This window comes from Triticum aestivum, chromosome 6D (genome assembly GCF_018294505.1).
Source record: "Triticum aestivum cultivar Chinese Spring chromosome 6D, IWGSC CS RefSeq v2.1, whole genome shotgun sequence".
NCBI classification, from domain to species: domain Eukaryota; kingdom Viridiplantae; phylum Streptophyta; class Magnoliopsida; order Poales; family Poaceae; genus Triticum; species Triticum aestivum.
Genome location: NC_057811.1, coordinates 201,368,615 through 201,381,313, shown reverse-complemented (window position 1 = coordinate 201,381,313; position 12,699 = coordinate 201,368,615).

Genomic DNA, 12,699 nt, shown 5'->3' with positions numbered 1-12,699 from the left:
GATTATGATGAGAACAAAGTTGCTACTCATGATGATTATTGTGATGACACTTATGTTATAAAAGTTTTGATGATTATATTTATAAAACTTGTCATAATTATGATTACCCTTTTTTTGAACATTACTCTTTTAATGTGGAAACAATTTATAGTATTCGAGTTTCTTATGATACTCCCACTATTATGAATTAGAAGAAAATTACTTATATGGAGAGTAATAAAAATTATATGCTTATGAATCATGGAAAGGATGCTTTATGTGATAGGTATATTGTTGAATTCCTTCATGATGCTACTGAAAATTATTATGAGAGAGGTATATATGCTTTTACATATTGCAATAATATCAAGTTTCCTCTATGTGTGTTGAAAGTTCTGAAGTCATGCTTATTTTTCCTTCCTATGCTAGTTGATTCTTGCTCTCATAAATTGTTTGCTCACAAAATCCCTTTGCATATGAAGTGGGTTAGACTTAAATGTGCTAGTCATATGCTTCATGATGCTCCCATTATGTTTCAATTCTTATCTTTCATGTGAGCATCATTGAAATCATCATGCCTAGCTAAAAAGGCATTAAAGAAAAGCGCTTGTTGGGAGACAACCCAATATTTACCCCTACTCTTTTTGTGTGTTCTCATGATTATGCTACTGTAGTAATCATGTTTCATAGCTTTTGTTTCAATCAAGTTCCAAGTAAGACCTTTGTGATGGTCTATGGTGATAGTTGATTTGATCTGGCTGAAAAACAGAAACTTTTGCGCTCATTGCCAGAAATGTAGAAAATCACAGAAGCGTGCTTTTGATCTGAATTTTTTACACAATATTGATATACAAATTGCCCAGACTGTCCTAGTTTTTCAGAATTTTGGAGTTATAGAAGTATACGAAATTTCCATATTACTACAGACTGTTTTGTTTTTGACATATTCTGTTTTCTATGTGTTGTTTGCTTATTTTGATGAATCTATGGGTAGTATCGGAGGGTATGAACCATGGAAAAGTTAGAGTACAGTAGATATAACACTAATATAAAATTGGAATGAGTTTACAATGGTACCAAAAAGCGGTTATTTGCTTTGTTTCAGTAATGGATCTTACGAGTTTTCTGTTGTGAAGTTTTCAAGTTTTGGGTAAAGTTTTGATGGACAACGGAATAAGGAGTGGCAATAGCCTAAGATTGGAGATGCCCAAGGCACCCCAAGGTAATATTCAAGGACAACCAAGCGTCTAAGCTTGGGGATGCCCTGGATGGCATCCCCTCCTTCGTCTTCAATTCATCGGTAAATTTACTTGAGGCTATATTTTTATTCACCACATGATATGTGTTTTGCTTGGAGCGTCTTGTATTATATGAGTCTTTGCTTTTAGTTTGCCAAATCATCCTTGCTGTACACACCTTTTGAGAGGGACACACATTAATCATGAATTTATTAGAATACCCTATGTGCTTCACTTATATCTTTTGAGCTAGGTAGTTGCTCTACAGCTTCACCTATATCTTTTTAAAGCTCGACGGTGGTTTTATTTTGAAGATATTGATGAACTCTCATGCTTCACTTATATTATTTTAAGAGTCTTATAAATGGCGTGGCAATTTTCTTAGGTTATGAATCTAGTTCTAATATGATGGGTATTCAAGAGGGATATAATAAAAACTTTCATATAAAGTGCATTGAATATATGAGAAGTTTGATTCCTTGCATTTGTTTTGAGATATAAAGATGGTGATATTAGAGTCATGCTAGAGAGTAATTGTGGATTGGCAGAAATACTTGTGTTAAAGTTTGTGATTCCCCAAGCATGCACGTATGGTGAACTGTTATGTGATGAAGTCGGAGCATGATTTATTTTTTTGATTGTCTTCCTTATGAGTGGCGGCCGGGGATGAGCAATTGTCTTTTCCTACCAATCTATCCCCCTAGGAGCATGCACATTAGTACCTTGTTTCGATGGCTAATAAATTTTTGCAATAAGTATGTGATTTCTTTATGATTAATGTTGAGTCCATGGATTATACGCACTCTCACCCTTCCACCATTGCTAGCCTCTCTAGTACCACGCAACTATTGCCGGTGAATTAAACCCACCATATACCCTTCCTCAAAACAACCACCATACCTACCTATTATGGCATTTCCATAGCCATTCCGAGATATATTGCCTTGCAACTTCCACCGTTTCGTTTATTATGACACGCACCATCATTGTCATATTGCTTTGCATGATCATGTAGTTGGCATAGTATTCGTGGCTTGGACACCGTTCATATTTTTTATACATGTCACTCTTGATCATTGCACATCCCGTTACACTGCTAGAGGCATTCATATAGAGTCATATTTTGTTCAAGTATCGAGTTGTAATTCTTGAGTTGTAAGTAAATAAAGTTTGATGATCATCATTATTAGAGTATTGTCCCGTGTGAGGAAAGGATGATGGAAGCTATGCTTCCCTCACAAGTTGGGATGAAATTCCTGACTTAAAATAAAAAAGAGGCCAAAGAGCCCAAAATAAAAAAAGAGGACAAAGAGCCCAAATAAAAAAAATAAAATAAAAAATGGGAGAAAAAGAGAGAAGGGACAATGTTACTATCCTTTTCCACACTTGTGCTTCAATGTAGCACCATATTCTTCATGATAGAGAGTCTCCTATTTTGTCACTTTCATATACTAATGGGAATTTTTCATTATAGAACTTGGCTTGTATATTCCAATGATGGGCTTTCTCAAATCGCCCTAGGTCTTCGTGAGCGAGCAAGTTGGATGCACACCCACTTAGTTTTCTTTTGAGCTTTCATGCACTTATAGATCTAGTGCATCTGTAGCATGGCAATCCCTACTCACTCACATTGATATCTATTGATAGGCATCTCCACAGCCCGTTAATATGCCTAGTTGATGTGAGACTTTCTCCTTTTTGTCTTCTCCTCACAACCTCCACCATACTCTATTCCACCTATAGTGCTATATCCAAGGCTGACACTCATGTATTGCCTGAAAGTTGAAAAGGCTTGAGAACATTAAAGATATGAAACAATTGCTTGGCTTGTCATTGGGGTTGTGCATGATGAAATACTTTGTGTGATGAAGATAGAGCATAGCCAGACTATATCATTTTGTAGGGATCACTTTCTTTGGCCATGATATTTTGAAAAGACATGATTGCTTAATTAGTACGCTTGAAGCATTATTGTTTTTATGTCAATATTAAACTTTGTTTTAAATCTTATGGATCTGAATATTCTTGCCACAATAAAGAAGATTACATTGATAAATATTTTAGGTAGCATTCACACTTCATAAATTCTTTCTTTTATCATTTACCTACTCGAGGACGAGCAGGAGTTAAGCTTGGGGATGCTGATACGTCTCCAACGTATCTACAATTTATGAAGTATTCATTCCATGTTTGCAATAGTTTTATATGGTTTTGGTATGATTTTATTAGAACTAACCCAGACTGACGCTGTTTTTAGCCGAACTACCCTGGTGTCATTTTTTTGTGCAAAAATAAAAGTTCTCGGAATGGGCTGAAATTTTGCGGTGATTTTTTATGGAAAAAAGAGACCCCCGAAGCACCTGAGTTGAGCCAGGAAGTGGACGAGGAGTCCACAAGTCTACCAGGCGTGCCCCGGGGGGCGCCCTAAGGGCTTGTGGGCCCCTCGGGCACCCCTGACTTGTTTCTGACGCCAAAAATTCTTATAAATATAGAAACCTCCAAAAAGAATCCTAGATCAGAAGTTCCGCTGCCGAAAGCCTCTGTAGCCAGAAAAAACCAATCGGGAGCCTGTTCCGGCACCCTACCAGAGGGGGAAACCATCACCGGAGGCCATCTTCATCATCCCGGCGGTCTCCATGATGAGGATGGAGTAGTTCACCCTTGGGGCTGAGGGTATATACCAGTAGCTATGTGTTTGATCTCTATCTCTCTCTCTCGTGTTCTTGATTTGGCACGATCTTGATGTATCGCGAGCCTTGTTACTATTGTTGGATCATATGGTGTTTCTCCCTCTCTATCTTCTTGTGATGAATTGAGTTTTACCTTTAAGGTTTCACTATTGTTGGATTGAATACTTTTATGGATTCGAGAACACTTGATGTAAGTCTTGCATGGGATACCCGTGGTGACAATGGGGTGTTCTATTGATTCACTTGATGTATGTTTTGGCACTCAACTCGTGGATTCCCGAGTTGACATTGGGGTAATCTATGCATAGGGGTTGATGCATGTTTTTCATCCTTGTTTCTCCGATAGAAATCTTGGGGAACTCTTTGAGGTTCTTTGTGTTGGATTGAATATTATGAATATGTAGTTGTTTGATGCATATCGTATAATTAACCCAAAGATACTTGTGGTGACATTGGAGTATCTAGGTGACATTAGGGTTGATGTGTTTTTATAGGGTGTTATTTTAGTACGAACTATAGGGATGTTTGTGACACTTATAGGAATAGCTCAAAAGATTGATCAGAAAGAATAACTTTGAGGTGGTTTCGTACCCTACAAGCAATTCATCTTATGTTCTTCGCGATAGGAACTTTGGAGTGACTCTTTGTCGCACGTTGAGGGATTGCCATATGATTTAATTATGTTATCATTGTTGAGAGAATTTGCACTAGTGAAAGTATGAACCCTAGGCCTTGTTTTCAAGCGTTGCAATACCATTTTTGCTCACTTTTTTACTAGTTACCTTGCTATTTTTATATTTCATATTACAAAAACCTATAACTACTATCCTTATTACACTTGTATCACCATCTCTTCGCTGAACTAGTGCACCTATACAATTTACCATTGTATTGGGTGTGTTGGGGACACAAGGGACTCTTTGTTATTTGGTTGCAATGTTGTTTGAGAGAGATCATCTTCATCCTACGCCTCCCACGGATTGATAAACCTTAGGTCATCCACTTGAGGAAAAATTGCTAGTGTCCTACAAAACTCTGCGCTTGGAGGCCCAACACGAGTCTACAAGAAGAAGGTTGTGTAGTAGACATCAGGCAGCGAGGGGCGCCTAGGGCTAGGGAGGGGCAATGCCATGGTGGTCGACGGGTCTGTAGTTGAGAGGGAAGGGGAGGAGATAAAGGCGATGAACATGAGGATTCTTCCGAATGCCATGGGAGGCGCATTATTTATAGTGAGCAATGGCACACCTACGTAAGATATGTTGTGTGATTAATGTAACAGCTAGGTGGGCATATTTTTGTTGGAGTAAATTACGGGAGAAGGAAGGGGTGGAAATACTACTGGTCACAATGGATTGGACGAGCGCGAGGGTAGAAGGAGAGTCATGCATGCAGATTGTTTTCACACGGGGAGGAGTGGTGGGACTGCCGGAGGGAGAAGGAGAGTCAGGCATGCAGATTGTTTTCACACATGAATAGGAAAAGATGTGGAGGCGAATGGGCTTCCTGGTATGGGGAACGGTGCATAAGTCATCTTATTATGTTGTGCACCGCGACCAAGGTGTTGACAATAGATTTTCTTAATATCATTGCATGCAATGAACTGACCACGACATGTCGGGCTCGGTAGTCTCAAGTCATTAAACACATACACGCCCCACCACTCTTATTGGTTGTTTCCACTATTCATGTCAAGAAACAAGAAACGAGGTGGGAGTTAATGCACCGCGCCTAAGTGTTTTGGGATTATTTGATTTTCGTAAGATGACTTATGGACTGATACAGAGGGAGTACAAAAATGGTGGAACTTGGGCTCTCATGCGTACTCCTTGGTAGTCCAAAGAAAGAGATGGAGAGAAGGTAAAATAACTACTCCCTCCATTCCGGTTTATAAGGCTTATCTCAAAATTATAGTTTCTTCGTTTTATAGCTCTCAATTTCATTGTCTCCCATCACATGTTCATATTTCAAGGTGCACTAAATTGTGGCATGCAAGAATATTGACTAATGCATGTAAAAATTCTTTGTCATTTAGTGTTCATGAATGCATGCAATGCAATAATGCATTGGTAAACACAATTTTTTGTGAAGAACGAGAGCATTAATTTAGTACTTTTGCAAACTATAAAAACTATTTCACCACCTCTATATTGGTAGGAGCAGGTGAGATTTTTGAATTGAGCCCTTTAAACTAGAAGGGAGGCAGTAGTACTCTTATAGCTAACCTTGTTGTGATGACTATATATGACATGGCAACATCAGAACGCACCTGGACAGAGGAACTAGTCTGCATAGTGCATATAAGTTTTGTCCAAAGTCAAAGTACTTCTACTTTGACCAAACTTATAGAAAAATGTATCAACATTCACAATGTCAAATCAATATTTTTATATTCATTACCAAATGTAGTTTCATAAAATATATATTTGGTATTGTAGATATTGATATTTCCAATATAAATTTGGTCAAACTTTGCAAACTTTGACTTGACACAAATCTAATATGCGAAGTAAAGAGGGCCAGAGGGAGTATCATGCATGCGGAGTAGGCAAACAAAAATTGCTCATTTATAGCCATCTGAAGTCTCAAAGGGCGCGACCGCGCGAGGGAGGCGGCGGACATGGGAGGCGCGGCAGTTGAAAAAATTAAGCGAAAGGTAAATGCACGCATCGGCATGGTGTGCGAACACGCAGAAGCTATACCGTCATGCCTACGATGTGGGTCTAGTAGACATGACATCTAGTGGGTCCTGCATAGTACGCGAGAACTCTTTGGGGGCATGCAACCTTTTATCCACCGAGCAAGCACTACAAAAAAAGACACATTCGTGACATTTTGGCGTGAACGAATTTTTTTCCTGTCATGGTTATGGCACTTCTATGACGATAATTGCGACAAAAACATGTATCATCATAGATGTGGTGGGCTCCTACTTCCATGACAGAAAATCATGACAGAAAATGGGCTTTTCGTCCTGGGCGGGCCGGGGACGCACCTGCATGACATTCTTTGGGCCGTCCATGACATAAAAAACGTGTAGAAGTGAGGGTGAGGAAATTTCCGCGCAGTTCCCGGTTATGGTGGGTGGTCGGGCCGAGTGATGCAGTGTTGATTTCCGCATTTCTCTCATACGCGCGCGTGGTGCGAGCTGTGTTTGCTATAACTAAACCCGAGCGAGAGGCGTTCGCTTACTAAACCTGAGTGATCGATCGATCCCACTACGTACTGAAGTCGATCGATCCCTTTGGTGCTAACTGAACCCGAGTGATTCCTTCGCTGGTGCTACTAACTGAACCCGAGCGATCGATCACTGCTGCTACTTACTGAAGCCGATCGAGCCCCCGTGCGAGACGTAGCCACCCGGTGTGTTGGGCTGCCTCTGGATGAACAATGCCCATTGCTGCCGCACGCGCGATACGTAGAACGAGTCAAGACGTGGTGATTCGACCTAGTCGGTCGGTTGGCTATGGAGGAATAGTTCCCGGTGGTGGTTGGATATGAACAGGACCCCGGCCGTGTGTAGGCGGTTGCCGCTGGATGAACAGTGCCCGTGGTAGTAGGCGGTTGCCGCTGGATGAACAGTGCCCGTGGTAGTAGGCGGTTGCCGCTGAATGAACAGGACCCTAAGGAGGCCGCCACACACCCAAGCCGGTTGGGGTGGATGAACAGGACACCGTGGAGGCTAGATGAGCAGTAGCCGGTGGAGGCTGGAGGAAGTTGACGGTGGATGAACAGTAGCGTTTGGAGGCTAGAGCGAGGTAGTAGACGGTGGATGAATAGTAGCCTGTGGAGTCCCGTTTTGCGGTACGCCACACCCCTCCCGATGAACGAACATCGTTTTGACCGTAGGCGCTCCAACAGAAATCCGTTTCTTCTGTTTTGCGGTATGCCACACCCCTCCCGATCAACATGACCCCTTTCGACCGTAGGCGGTTGAACAGAAGTCTGTTTCCTCTGTTTGGGGGTATGCCAAACCCCTCCCGATGAATAGGATCCCGTTTCGACCATAGGCAGTCGAATAGAAGGCCGATTCATCCATTCTATGGTACGCCAGACTCTGTTTCGGTTGTTCCGTCCAAGCCGGTTGGCTCCCGTTGATCATGACGCATTTTGAACCAGTCGGTTGCCTCCCGATGAACATGACGCTGTTTCTCCGTTCCGACCTAGCCTGTTGGTTGCCGATGAACAGGACGCTGGCTGGCCTCTATTGCCTCTCCATGTGCACGAGCCCTGGCCGTCCATATGCGCGAGTACGCGCTTTGAGACCCCGCCGTATGTATGTACGTGGCCGTATTTTTGCCCTGTGGACGTACGTACGTGTACATGATTTAGACGGGACTCCCTGAACTGCTATGTTAGGAGATCTACTACAACATGTGCCGCTACTTACTCGGCCATGGATCATACTTGCAGAGAGACCGATCGACTAGTACGTACGTACACGTTCGTGACCAGACAAACAACGGTACTTACGCTTCGACCAGATGGGTCACAGCTGTCAGGGAGGATAAGGACACACTTCCTTGCATGTGAAGATATAGCTGCTGGGTCCCAGCTATCAGGGGAAGGAATCATTCTTCCCCCGTAATAAGGAGGCACTTCCTTGCTTGCGAAGATGTAGCTGGTGCGTCCGAGCTGTAAGGAGGAGGAATTTTTTCCAGCTTAATAAGGAGGAACTTTCCTTGCGTGCGACCACGAACCTCGTGGGTCCCAGCTGTCAGCCTCTCCACATACAATCCTCTTCCGATGACTCATGTTTATTGACCACGCCGCGCCGAGCATAGCAAGGCGGTGGACGACGGCAAGGCCTCAGACGGGAACAACCCGGAGATGGGAAGACGCGGCAGTGGAGTCGCAAATGGAGAGGATTACGAGGGTTATAACTGGTTCTAGTGCGGTGTGGGGCTGCAGTCGGTAGAGAATAAGAGGAGGTGTGGAGGGATAGCCTAGCCGGCGCTGGGGTAGCACATCGCAGCGATGCGCGCTAAGCAGAACCGCTAGCCACTGGAGGCCGGAGCAGGCGGTCCTGGCGGCGCTGGAGGAAGAAGATGAGAGATTGAAGGTGCATGCCGACTGTTGGATATAAATCCAGTGGCTGCGGATGTCAGAATCATTTTTTACTAAGTTGACAACGCCTTGCGTAGGCTTCGACCTATTGGCCCACATGTCAGCCTGCAAAAATGTGGCATCTATTTAACCCATGTTTTCTAGAATTTACAGTCCATTTGCTTGGTGGGTGAACAAATAATTTAGCGTCAATGCAGCCCATTTAATTTTTTCTAAGAAATCATAGCCCATTTGCACTTTCTTGAAATACACGAATTAGCTGGGCTTGTTGTATATTTAATGTTAGGTTAGAAGGAGCAATTAATATCAAAAAATAAACCGGGGCTACACATTTCATCAGATATAAAATTAACAAATTAGCGAGTTACTGCTCAAAAGATAAATGAGCGCGTTATTATTACATTGGTCCTTAAAATCTTTGCAAGCTTTTGTATGCAATGACCAGGATTTTCGTTGCCTGAGAGTAAAAAACAACCAGGATTTTCCTTGCCAACTTTTGTTAAACATTTATTTTTATAAGTTCATAAGACATGGGATGTTTTTATAATGTATATGATAATAGTATTAATATAAGTATATATATAATGTGGTTAGAAGGGAAACATAAATTGGACACAACATTATTATTCTTATATATAGATAAATAGAACACAAATCTGCGTTTAATTAAAGCAAATTGGGCTGCCGATGTTTCAGAAAAAGTAAAACCTAGGCTGGGAGGCCCATAGGCCGATACGTACATGATGGACCTTAAAAAAATAAGTTGAAACCACTATGTCAGTATGTCGTGGGCTACGCATGCTAAAAAAGAAAACCTAGGCCTGGCTCATACTTGTTCGCCCTCCGAAAAAATGATACCAGCTAGATCCCCGATACCCCTAAAAAAGGCTCCCCGATGATAGTCTTCATTGTAAATTTGTTTCGTTTATTGACTATGTTGACAAAACTATGGGCCCCAACGTCAGTATACAATTAGGAGGAAGCTTTTTTCCCATGAGGCACTTGCTTGCGTATGGCCTTGGACCTGGTGGGTCCCCACTGTCAACCTCTCGGCGTACAGTCCTCTACGGATTCCTCTCGTTTGTTGAGCATGTTGACGATGGCAGACGGCGGCGCCGCGGCGAGCGCACCCAGGCAAGGACGGGAATGAATCGGAGCCGGGGAAGAAGCCTTCATTCTTTCGAACATACCGCGGTAGCTCGGTGGCTATAGCCCTCTCACCGGAAAGATGTACTGCCCGGGTTCGATTCCAATTGGTACAGTTAAAAAATACCTAACACTTGCCAAAATTTCATCCCTACATTACCCAGTTTTTCGCACACTCAACATTGTCTTGGCATTTTGAAAACACCATATCCTTTTGACTGTGCATCATACGAAGATGTGCTATACATGAATGTTGATCAGCATGATGTTAACTTGTTGTTAGTTCCATATTTTTTTACCATGAATAACATTTCCAACATTTTGTTATCCATGTTTGAAAAGGGTGTGTTGATTTAAATGCTCTGCCTCTGAAACATGTAGTTTCTTATCTAAAAATCACTTGGACAAGCAGCCATCGCCGGTGTTGGATACGATGCCGCGCTTCTTCAATCCCCGACATCACAAGGGGGAAGAAGATAAACTTCCGTCCCATGCTGGCCGGTGGGGAATGGAGCAAATTGGATTAAAGAGGGGGCCGACGACGCGACTGAAGAAGCACATCAGACGCGATTTTTTTTACAGAGGATGGCTCTCGATGGATTTTTTTACTTGCCTATGCATGATACAACTTGTATTTTTAGCCTCCCAATTCATGCTGGACCAGCAGCGCATTTGCTGGGCAGGCCAACCTACAGAAAGCGGGACTTGATTTTTCATGAAGGCCCAAAAACAACACAATACTATGTTTGTTTTGAGGCCGAAAACATTACGGTAGAGCTTGAGCGGGGAGGGGGGAAGACAGAACAAAAAGATAAAAAAGAGTTGATGCGCCGTTGTTACCCTAACAAGCAGGTGCAATTCTTCTCAGAAAGAAGGTGTGCATTTGACACTCACACGTCACAATCCCACAGTAGACATTCTAACAAGTTCACACACAAGTACAACAGAAAAGGTAAACATTCATTTCAAACTCAGGTTCATAGGACACGTTCATATTCATAGCCAACATTCACAATCAACAACTCAAAAGATTCATATATACACAAGTTCAGCATGTCCATCATCCAAATGATTGATAGATCACAAGATAATATTCATAGCTAACATTCACAAAAAGATTCAGATATACACAAGTTCAGCATGTTTATGCATCCAAATGATTGAGAGATCATAGCCAATATCATCCATGGACAAACTTTAATTACCTACGGTACAGACTGGTAAATGGTGTTCACTCGGTGGTACTTCTTGCTAGAATTAATTCTTGTATGAGCAAACTTTCGAGTACATAAGAGGCATCACATACCATCTGAAGTTTGCTTGTAGGTTTATCCTCGAGATAGTGGCCTCGATGCCGCGAGAGGTTTGAGCAACTTGGCCACTACTTTCATCCAACTAGTTTACGGGCTCATCTTGGTCCTGTATCTCGCCAAAATTCTACATTGCAGACAAGAAAAGAGGCGGTCGAAAAAATGAACCACCCAAATTTGTTGTGTAGTTCAACTGAAATGGAGAATCCCTGGTGTGCAGAATGATTAAGTGGAAGATGAATATATGCGTCAACCAACTTGTCTGGAATCTTTAGACTCCATGCCATACAGTTCGCTACCAGCATACGTGGCGATAACCAAAAGGCACAAGTTGGGACCAAAGACTGTACTGCATTTTTCTAGGCTATGCGCCAAGCAATATTGTTGGCATTCACTCTGGCACTTCTTCTTGTCAACATCGATGCTTGTGTGAGTGAACTTTGGAGTACATAGCAGAAGCATAAGTATTTGTCCATCTGATCTTTTTGTGTAGTTCTACTGAAATCGCCCAATGTAGTGATTTGCCTGCAAGTTCAGGCTCCAAGTTACTCCTTTATGAAATCGGCCAACAGTAGCACTATACCAAATTACCAATAAATATGAAAAGCACAATAATCAGGATAAAGACCGGTACCAACCTGTGTGAGGAAGCATATCAATTAGTATTTCCTTTGACTAGAAGCCGAGATAAGCGACTGACAGGAAAGGAAGGATGCAGTCGAGGCAATGAAGTGCCCAAAGTTTTTGTGTAGTTCCACCAAAATCGAGCATCCCTGTTGGCACACATATTGAGAAAGTGAGATTACTGTATTAGTGGCACTAGTTGATGAAACATACACTAACAAATAGAAGCATCCTCATTATCTTAATGGGTAAAGTTAGCAACATAGTAGTCTTGCTTAAAGAGAGGTATTAGTTTATTTAATCAGTGTCAATTAGCTCAACACTCAAAGCATTGCCATGTATCATAGATTGCAAAGATTTAACGTGCAAAGATAAAGGAGTTTCTCATACAGTAGCAACACAGTAGCACGATACATATATAGATGACAACACACTAATATGGCTGAAGGCCTTAGGCAGGTACCAACCTGAGAAAGGAAGCTTATTCAAGTAGTCCCAGAAGAGATGATAAAGCATTGACTGGAATCATTCAATAGTATATATTTGTTGTGCACTTCCAATGTATGGTTGGCATCACTCTTGTTTACCAGTGTTGAGATTATATCCAAAGATTATCAAGAACTTCCAGCAGAGTTAAAGCACTGGCTG